We start from the raw sequence: 10616 nt of genomic DNA, 5'->3' as shown, positions 1-10616 counted from the left end.
TAAAGTGATTGTTTTGAACAAGTATTAACTTAGACTAGTATAAAAAAAATATTTTAGCTAAAGTATTTATCAATACTGTGTGCCTTTTACCCCGTGATTGTGAAACACGAAACACCTCACATGATTTTACAGTGAAATGTGTCATTTTTCTTGTTAATCAGGTCAAGTTTGATCAAGAAAAATGCACTGTGGCTTTAATTCAGCGTAAGCGACGCAGCAAAAATAGACTAGGCGCCGAAACTATCAAACACTGCCGCTTCTGCTCTGCTCCTGGTGAGGTGGATGGATTATCTTGGCAAAGGAGAAGTGCTCACTAACACAGATTTAGACAGATTTGTGAACAATATTTGAGAGAAATAGGCCTTTTGTGTACATAGAAAAAGTCTTAGATCTTTGAGTTCAGCTCATGAAAAATGGGGGCAAAAACAAAAGTGTTGCGTTTATAATTTTGTTCAGTGTATCTTCAGTATGTAAATATTCAGCATATTAACAACAACAAAAAATTAATAAAAAAACGAAAAACAGTGGAATGTTGATTTTATCAGCTTAAAAAACAAGTAAATAATATTGAATAACTAAAATAAGTTTTTACATTCAAAACCAATGTTTGTTTGTTAATTTATCTAGTAGCTTTTTTTAAACTAATGATATACTGCTTGCCCCAATGCTTTTTATATAATCTGGTTTTGTTTTGTTTGTCAGATATTGTCTTTATTGATCATTTATGGCTTCTTATAATTCTTAAACATATAAACACAAACGTCTCCAGAATCGTTTTTACTTTTTAACCAAAATTTATTTTTGCAAATGATTTTAGTTTCAGTTCACCTTTTACCAGTTTTGAATATTTAATTCTTGAAGTTCCATATTCATCTTTTTGACTGATTTTGTTATTTTTCCATCATACAATTGCAAGCAGGATTGTTAGCAGAAACTATATGGTTTCAAATATAGGCTACTGTTTTATTAACACTGATATATACACTAGCATCTTATTACCGGTACTTCCTTTGCTTTATCACACACTTCCTTCAAAATATATATATATAGCTATATCTGCTAGACTTTTTTTGTCAATGTCGAATTGTTAGCATTGGTTATGCTTATCTTAGGTAGCTCCATTGAAGGCATCTTGAGTAAAACAGCTCTATTTTTAAAGACTTATTTAAATGATTAGTTTAGTTATCATTTATGCAATAAATACTTTCCTCAATTATATCTGCTTTCTAAGTTGAAGGGGGAAATTTTAATACACAGACATAAATAAATGTTTTTCACCAAGATTTCAAATATGAATACCTTCGATATATGTTTTATTATTTGTGTGTTTCCAATCTGTGCATAATGTCTCTGCACCTGTGTGATTTTAGACAGCAGCGTGTGAAAATACTTTTATTTTGGGTGACGATGTGACGTCATAAGTCATCGCCGCTCTCCTGCATTTGTTGTGATTCGGTTGAAAAAAGGTGGGTGTTTTTAAACATTTAAAGTGCTTAAATCGATACAATCCATTCAAACAAATATATAATTTTTACCAGAGAAGCAAGTGAGTTAACTGTTACTGAGTTTAACATTGTAATGCTTTATCTAACATTATAATCAGTAAATCCTATCCGTACTTGAGTAACAGAAAAGGTGCGTCCCATTTCGTTCCCAATATCGTCAATCAGTTTATCGTAAACGCGAATTCGGTCACTGGCAAGCAATGATGGGAGAAACTGAGCTTTTCGGAACTCCGAGTCAATTGAACCAATTGCTTCGCTAAATGATTCACTGAATCGAAGCGCTCGAATTGCTTCGCTAAATGATTCACTGAATCGAAGCGCTCGAATTGCTTCGCTAAATGATTCACTGAATCGAAGCGCTCGAATTGCTTCGCTAAATGATTCACTGAATCGAAGCGCTCGAATCACCGCAGGCTGACGACACTTGTTGGTCAGAACAGTGTAAATGCAACGACTCGACAACACAAACATGAACATTAAATATATACAAATATAAATCATAATCAAATATGAAGGGCATGTGCACTTTTTGTTCTGTGCAGGTTTTTTTTTGGCTAATCAGGCCATTTAAGACAATTTGTCACTATGACTGACTGCTTACCATTGCAACGACTCGACAACACAAACATGAACATTAAATATATACAAATATAAATCATAATCAAATATGAAGGGCATGTGCACTTTTTGTTCTGTGCAGGTTTTTTTTTTGGCTAATCAGGCCATTTAAGACAATTTGTCACTATGACTGACTGCTCACCAGTGTGTTGACTACTGAACTAGGGAGCTGATTGAGATGCACCCAGAGATTTAGTTTGGGTTTTATTTCTGTCCAATTTTATTTGCATCTTAAACATGATAATATGTGCAAACACAGAAAACACCCTGCTGAAGCAACTGGGACCCACGTGACACTATTATAAAGATGGCATTTATTAAAGAGGAGAGTGAAGACCTGAAGATTGAAGAAGCATTCAGAGTCAAACAAGAAGATACTGAGGAACAAACAGGTTAGTTTCCATTCTCAAAGCTGAATAATACTGATACTTATTAAACTGTTTCTCTTTTTAAAAAAAAATATAATGTTTTGCAATGTCGTATGGGTGTCCTAACTGAAGCTGTTTAATGTGAACACGTGTCCAGCCAAATACTAATGCTACCTTCAAATGCACCTGATAAGCTCCTGCTTCCAAGCTGGGCATTCGTTATTACAACTTGTCACACATTAAAAAATACAGATAGAACCCAATATCTACTTCTAAATTGAAAACCAAAAAGATCATTCATTTCTGTCACATAATTATGCAACAATATCTAACAAAAATATTAATTTTGCATAAAGCAAACTGCAAAAGGTGAGTGATCAACATCACGTGTGTTGTCTTTAAATAATATTTTGTTCATAGTCGTATAAAGTGCTCACTATATAAAACCGGATCCTTTTAAGCACAATTGTATTTCCAGATGGACATCTGTGTGCCCTTTCCTCCTGAAAGTACTAACTTTTAAAGGGAAAATTTTATATATATATATATATATATATATTTATATAAATAAACCATTTGGGTAACAGTGGGAGAGTCATCTGTAAGTAAGAAAGAAAAGATTACATGTAAAGGCCAATTCACACCGTGCCGACAAACGCCAACAGACTAGTCTTTCGGTGTTTGTTGGCGTTGGTCGGAGTTGGTTTTAACTCTCTTTCCAAAAAAGGGTATTTTGTTTTGTTCCCAAACCTATATAGAAAATGAAAAATAATCTTAATAGCAGAAAGGAATGTACCATTTAATAACAGCTTGAGCAGTCTTTATAAGCAGATTGAGATGTTGTAAACAACATGCATTTATATACTACCGTGCATTAATCTCTGTGCATAGTTTACCCTGATAAAAATAAATTAACCATGGTTTAATTATAGTAAAAACATTTTATTTATTTGTTTGTTTATTTTTGGCACGTGGTTAAAAAACGCTACTTGTATAAAATTGCGTTCTGAGAAGAAAAAACATTTCGCATTTTACTATTACATTCAGAAATAATGTAGGGTAAAATACCGGGAAATCAAAATGTTTACAAACATTATAAACACAGGCTATTTTATTGCCTTCCCTCCACAACAAATCCTCTAAAGTTAACAGTATTTAGGCTATAAACATCAAGCCAAAAACAAATTAATTTAAAGGGAAACTGAAGCCTACCTCTCTCATTCGGCACGAATCCAAATGTTTCGCGAATCGCAACATATTTGGATGAAAAATAATAAAATAATATTTATTATGTATTGGTTTTACACTTAACTCGCATTATCGACATAAATCATCATCCTTCACAAAGGCTATAACAGCACAGTGAGGCGCTGGTCACGCTGAACGCAATAACGGATTATTTCAGTTGAGCATTGTAACTTTTATATGTTTCTTTATGTATTTTATTTTGATAACGAACAGGCTGCGATGTCAAGGCGCCAGCGCGTTCACTGCATTGTTTTTCCAACTGTTAATCGTAATTTAGTCATATACCAATGCTGGTTGGTCATACAAGCAAGACATCATTCATCACTGTAAAGCCTTGGCAAAATAATAATAATAATAAAGAAAGAAAAAATAAAATGTCTCTAAGATGAGCGGTACGCCACTGGCTACAGCATACATGACCGTAGTTACCTGTGGTTGGCCTGGTCGTGCGTCACTCAGAAAACAACAGGCCAATCAAAAGAGAGGCTCAATAGTCCAGGTGATATGTGCAAAACTTGAGGTGATATGTTCACTTTTTCATAAAAGCATGAAATTTGGTACACTTGAACAGTTTGGGGCCCTGAACATCGCATCAAAACACCTTGTGGTTGCCATGGCAGCCATTTTACTTTCTGCCATTACCAAATTATGTATTTTGTGTCATATCTTCTGAGAAGATGTCTACCCATATATTTTGATGGTCAAGGATTACAATGATACCATATGCAACAACATAAACTGTTCTGGTGAATAGTTAATGGTGAAATCAGTGACGTGAGAAGGAAATCACAGTATCTGAGTAGTACAGTATCACAGCATCTACAATAGTCCATATTATGGCTATTTATTTTCTCTTTCTTTGATAATTGACTAATATTTTATTCAGTAATACAATATTATTTTCAAGAATACAATCAAATATTTCAGAGATATATATAAAAAAAATCCTCTCATGTAACTATATCTTTACTTACTTCTCATGCAGAGTCAGGTAGGCGGTTGTGCTTAAGTGTTTGCTTAATACATTGTTTCTGTTTCTGTTGTTTAGATTTTATTTGCTGTTAAGTGATTATTTCATTTACTGTTTCTATTTATCTTCTTTCGTTATAATTTGTATTTTGATTGCACATATTTGTAATTAGAATAAAAGTTGTCAGCTAAGAAGAAGCTTTTGATTTGGTACTGTTTGTTTACTGCACTTAAGTGGCAAATTGTCCCGCAGTAGTTTCGATTTGAGCCATTCGCGTGCTATAGGCTTTTGTTGTGCTAATTGTCAAGGTGTCCACAGCTGTATTCACTCAAGAGTTGATAAGCTTTGCATTTATTTGTTAATTACTTTCAAAAGACAGTAACTAGTAATATATAATGTATTACATTTTGGAAGTAACTTGCCCAACACTGGTTATCTGTGCACTGATGTGGAATACCTGTGACTCTACCTGTGCAACTCCACCGAGCAAGGACACCGACAAGGCACTTAGGTATCTTTTATTTTCCTTTCGGCACACACTCTCCTTACACCTTCTTTTTCCCACATCTATCATGTGTTTCCAATACATTCCTGTTTTTTCTCAACAATGTTCTAACGCAGACAGCAATGCAATCTTGCTAACCTTCGCCCTATCTACACCTCTTCTGCTGCACCCATCTCTTTTTCCTGTGGGTCTCTGGAATTGTCAGTCAGTTGTCAACAATGACTTCATTCCATCCATTGCTTCTCAGTCTACTCTTGGTATCTCAGGCTTTAATGGGACCTGGATTCGTCCAAAAGGCTCAGCAACCCCTGCTGCTCAACTAATGCTTCTTTGTGAACATCAGACCAAACTCAGGGCAGCAGAGACAGAATGGCACAAATCAAAAGATCCATCTGTCCTGAGTATATATCAGTCTTTGTTTTCATCTTTCTTTGTTAAAGTCCATGCTGCCAAATCTCCCTATTTCCACAAAAAGATCAACAGCACTTCAGACACATGTAATCTCTTCAAAACATTAAATTCCCTCCTCTGTCCCCCTCCACCACCTCTTTAACAGCTGATGATTTTGCTGCATTCTTCACAGACAAAACTAAAACTATCAGTTGTCAGTTCTTAGCTCCACACACACAGGAACTCAAACCAACCGCATCCAATGCTAAAACTCCCCTCTCCTCCTTCTGTCCCCTCACTGAGGCAGAAGTATCTAAATTTCTCCTTGCCAGCCGTCCTACATCAAGCCATCTAGACCCAATCCCCTCACACCTTCTTCAAGCTATCTCTTCTACAATTCTACCAGCACTCACACATATCATCAACGCATCTCTTTTCACAGGCATTTTGCCCACCGCATTCAAGTAGGCTCGGGTAACCCTACTGCTCAAAAAAACTGCATTAAACACTTCACTTGTAGATTGCTACAAACCTGTCTCTCTTCTTCCATTCTTATCGAAAACACTTGAATGAGTTGTTTTCAACCAGGTATCATTATTTATTTAACAGCATAACCAGCTGGACATTAACTACTGAGGTTTCAGAAGCAGCCATTCAACTGAGACTGTGTTGATTGCGAAAGCTGATTCCAGATCATGTGTTCTCATTCCGCTGGATCTATCTGCCGCTTTTGACACTGTAAATCATCAGATCCTCCTGTACACCCTCTCTTCACTGGGCATTACAAGAACTGCATTTTATTTATTTGAATCCTATCTCACAGGTAGGTCTTTCAGGGTGGCCTGGGGAGGGGAGGTATTCAAAGCAAATCAACTGGTCATTGGGGCTCCTCAGGGATCAGTTCTTGGACCCCTCCTCTTCTCCATATACACTACATCACTGGGTCCCATCATACAGGCACGTGGCCTCTCCTACCATTGCTATGCTGATGACACACAGCTCTATCTCTCATTTCAACCAGACATTCCAATGTTGGCTGCACGGATCTCAGGCTGCTTGTCAAACATCTTGGCTTGGATGAAAGAACATCACCTACAGCTCAACCTGGCAAAGACTGAGCTTCTCGTCTTCCCTGCCACTCCGACTCTATAACATAATTTCACCATCCAGCTAGGTTAATCAACAATTATCCAATCAAGTTCAGTCAAAAATCGTGGTGTAATCTTTGATGATTAGCTGACCTTCAAGGACCACACTGCAAAGACAGCTCGATCATGCAGATTTGCTTTGCACAACATCGGAAAGATCAAGCTCTTCCTAATAAAGCATGCTGCACAACTTCTTGTTCAGGCCCTTGTCATTTCTAGTCTGAACTACTGCAATGCTCTTTTGGCTGGACTTCGATCATGTACAATCAAACCTCTACAAATGATTCAGACTGCAGCAGCACGTCTGATCTTCAAGGAGCCCAAAAGGGACTGTCATGCCGCTTGAGAAAAAAAAGGAAAAAAAAGCGTTTTTGTTTTGTTTCAACAGTACAGCGTGATCTGTTTATCTTTGTAACGGTAGTAACGCGGTACTGCGCACGTCATGAATCAGGAAGTAGATCGCTATGCGGTAGTCAGTCGCAGCAGTCTGCGAGCTCTCTCAGTCATCCGTTTCTCGAGCGATCGCCTTTTCCTTTTCCCCTTTGCTAAAGCAACGTCTGTGAGTTTTTCTCATCATGTAATATTAGGACAGTGTCTATTTTCATCTTTGTAAGACTATTGAGACGGCTAAGCTAGCTTTACGTTTATTACTGCCGATTGTTTACTAGCTCGATTGCGTTTTATCATATAGATCACCGCTGTGTAGATAATCCGTGCTGTTTTCTCTGTCACTTGTATTTGGATTTAATATTAATATATATCTCATTTGTATTGTATTACAGTTTCACAATATTCCCAGTAAACTTTATGGAAATTAATCATCTGTGCCCTGGAGTTTCTTGGGAGTGTTTAAGCTGAATGGAGCATAGTCCATGACAGGGACCATATCACACCTCTCTTTATCTCCCTGCACTGGCTGCCAGTTGCGGCTCACATCAAGTTTAAGATATTGATGATTGCATAAAGAAAGAACAGCCACAGGCTCAGCACCCTCCTACTTCCATTCACTCTTACAAATCTACATCCCCTCCAGAAGCCTGAGATCTACAAGTGAGCGACGCCTCGTGGTACCATCAAAAAGAGGCACAAAATCACTTTCCAGAACATTTTTGTTCACCGTTCCATGCTGGTGGAATGGTCTTCCCACGCCCATCTGGAATGCTGAATCCCTGACAATTCACTTTCAATTTCCTTAATCCCTCCCTGTTCTAGCTTGTACTAATCTGAGCGATGTCTAAAACTTTGTATTACGAGCACTTCCTGTGTTTATTTGCCTCTTTATGATGAATTGCATGTTGTACTCCTCAATTGTAAGTCACTTTGCATAAAAGTGTCTGCTAAATGAATAAATGTAGAGTCAGGCAGAGTGTTGACTTTTACCAAGGTGTCAGTAGAGTGACAGTTCATCAAGAAGGAAGACTGCACTGAGAAGTATCAAAGACTATAGAATGCCCAAGACGTGACACTCGTATGGTTATGAATGGGGGGGAAAATGCAACGCTCAATATGGCTGCTCCATTGAAGGAAGCCCTGCTTTCTGAGTAAAAGAGCCAATCGCTATTCGGTAAAGTCATTACGTCACTGCAGCTGCCTTTAGAAGTCCCGGTTGCTATGGAAACTCTCAGCGTTCTGGAGACGCGTGCTTAGGACTGCGCTTGCGCATTGGCTGGTCTAGCCTGAAAAATACGCTTTTTTTAACGCTATTGGCGCATAAGAAACAACATTTATGAGACAGTTGTTGTCATATTTCATTGGTGATTTCAAATATGAAATTTAATCATAAGCTTGACAAACAGTTTTGGAGAATTTGATGTTTCCCCATTCAAAGAGATAGAAGCTGCAATTGCATGCCCAAGAGGTGTTTCAAAGATGGCCACTGAGTGACATGACTTGTCTTAAAGGGACTTTGGAAGTATCAACTGAAATAAATGCTTCCCCTTTGTGGACACTAACATAGTAGGCATCTCTGGCCCCATAGAGTGATAGTAAATTAAGTTTACAGGAAATATGCTTGAAATCTCCTTCATCTTCTCAGATACTGTGATTTCATTGTAATTCTTATCACAACGTCACTGAATTCACCATTAACTATTCACCTCAACAGTTTATGTTGTTGTATATGATATCATTGTAATCCTTGACCATAAAAATATAGGGGTAGACATCACATTTTCTGTGTTAACATGTTTGGTTCAGGAGATATAATATAGAATACATAATTCGGTAATGGCGGAAAAGAAAATGGCGAACACGAAGCGTTTTTGCGATGGCTCCATTTCTGAAAATGTTCAGGGCTGCAAACTGTACAAGTGTACCAAGTTTCATGCTTTTATGAAAAAGTGGGAAAAAAATTTCACATATCACCTGGACTACAAGAACATTAATTAGACAGGCCAAAATCGACTTGTTCTTAGCAGAGCTCCTGAGAGAGGAGCTGTAAAAATATATTGAGATGGTTTTTGGTGCTCATACCGCAAATATATATTCTTAAGGACATCAAAACCTAAAATAAAACTCCAGAAAGGTGTGAAATATGTGACCTTTAAGATATTTCTGATGAAATCCGAGAGCTTTCTGACCAGCTTTCTTTGCTATCACACTTACAGATACACCTGAAGAGTCAAGCCCAGGGGTGTCAAACTCAATTCCTTGAGGGCCAGAGCCCTGCGGAGTTTAGATTCAGCCCTAATTAAACACACCTGATCCAACAAATCAAGTCATTCGGGCTTATTTGAAAACTACATGGTATGTGTGTTGGAGCAGGGTTGGAACAAAACTCTGCACACTCATGTGGGGCTCAAAGGGAGATGGTCCTCACTGCAGAACACAAGATCCAGGGGGCGAGGTTGGATCCAGATCCAACTCCTCCCACTTTATAAACTTTGTTCCACCGGATGAACCTGCATATTTTGTGAAGTTGCAGCCCGTGGTCGCCAACGTTTGCTCTTATCAATGTAAGTCTACATTTGATTAATAATATAGTCGAGATAGATTCATAATGTAGTGTACGCCTGTAAGTAATGATCACAGTTAAAGATGTCAAAGTTTTGATGGTGTCCATACTTTTTGATAACGCCAAGACATGTTTAAGTAACTTTAATAGCGCTAACTAGATAACGGCTAGCGCGCACGTGTATAGCTCTGCAGAGGTGGCCTAATTAAGTTAGCTAACTTAGTTAAACTAATTTGCGTTGGAAATACAGCTGGTATGTTTAGATATTTATGCTATGCTATGGTAAGCTAACATGTGAACTGTTGTCAGCGATATGACACTACCCAGTAGCCAGGTTACTCATCGCTAACTTGCCAAGAAATAACATTTGAAATACATTTAACCTTGTCCATAGATGCACAGAACAGTGTTGCGGCAATGAGAAGATTGCCCTTCAGAGATGCCAGAGCTATTGCTGTAATTGCCATTGCCCGTTCTGCGGACCAAAAGTGTTCAAACCCACCATGGAACTTCACGTGGAGAATCATGTCTGCAACCACTTATCTTTGGCAGTACAGCATGAAGGCAAGTTGATATTGATTTATTTATTTTTTTATTCGTAGTTATTGTTAATATTATTTTACTGACGTTAACAGTTGCTCATTAGCCTAATTTGTTTAATGTAAGCCTCGTAGTATTGTAACGCTTGAACAATACAATACAACTTTTTTAGCATGCATCTTTCATTAGGAAGAATAGAAAGAATATGTGAGTGCTAGAAAATGTATATAATATATATAAAATCAATGTCTTATGTAACAGTATTGCACTATACATTATTTTTGAGTGGCCATTTGATTTCACCCAGGTGAGAGCCTTGAATTTATTACAGAAATAAGTTGATGACTCTTTCAGTTTGCCTCAGTTTTTTT

General features: G+C 37.5%; 1 long non-coding RNA gene across 1 annotated transcript; it reads left to right on the top strand.

Moving 5' to 3' along the window:
- Positions 1–5595: 5595 nt before the first annotated feature.
- LOC107754220 (uncharacterized) lies at positions 5596–10553 on the top strand. Its single transcript, XR_001641554.1, has 3 exons — positions 5596–5608; positions 9371–9706; positions 10100–10553. It is a non-coding gene; the product is annotated as an uncharacterized LOC107754220 (long non-coding RNA).
- Positions 10554–10616: the final 63 nt, after the last annotated feature.

This window comes from Sinocyclocheilus rhinocerous, unplaced genomic scaffold (assembly GCF_001515625.1).
Source record: "Sinocyclocheilus rhinocerous isolate Xijiao unplaced genomic scaffold, SAMN03320098_v1.1 scaffold1524, whole genome shotgun sequence".
In the NCBI taxonomy this organism is placed as follows: Eukaryota; Metazoa; Chordata; class Actinopteri; order Cypriniformes; family Cyprinidae; genus Sinocyclocheilus; species Sinocyclocheilus rhinocerous.
Note: the sequence above shows the minus strand (reverse complement) of the source record. Positions and strands in the feature narration are given on the sequence as shown.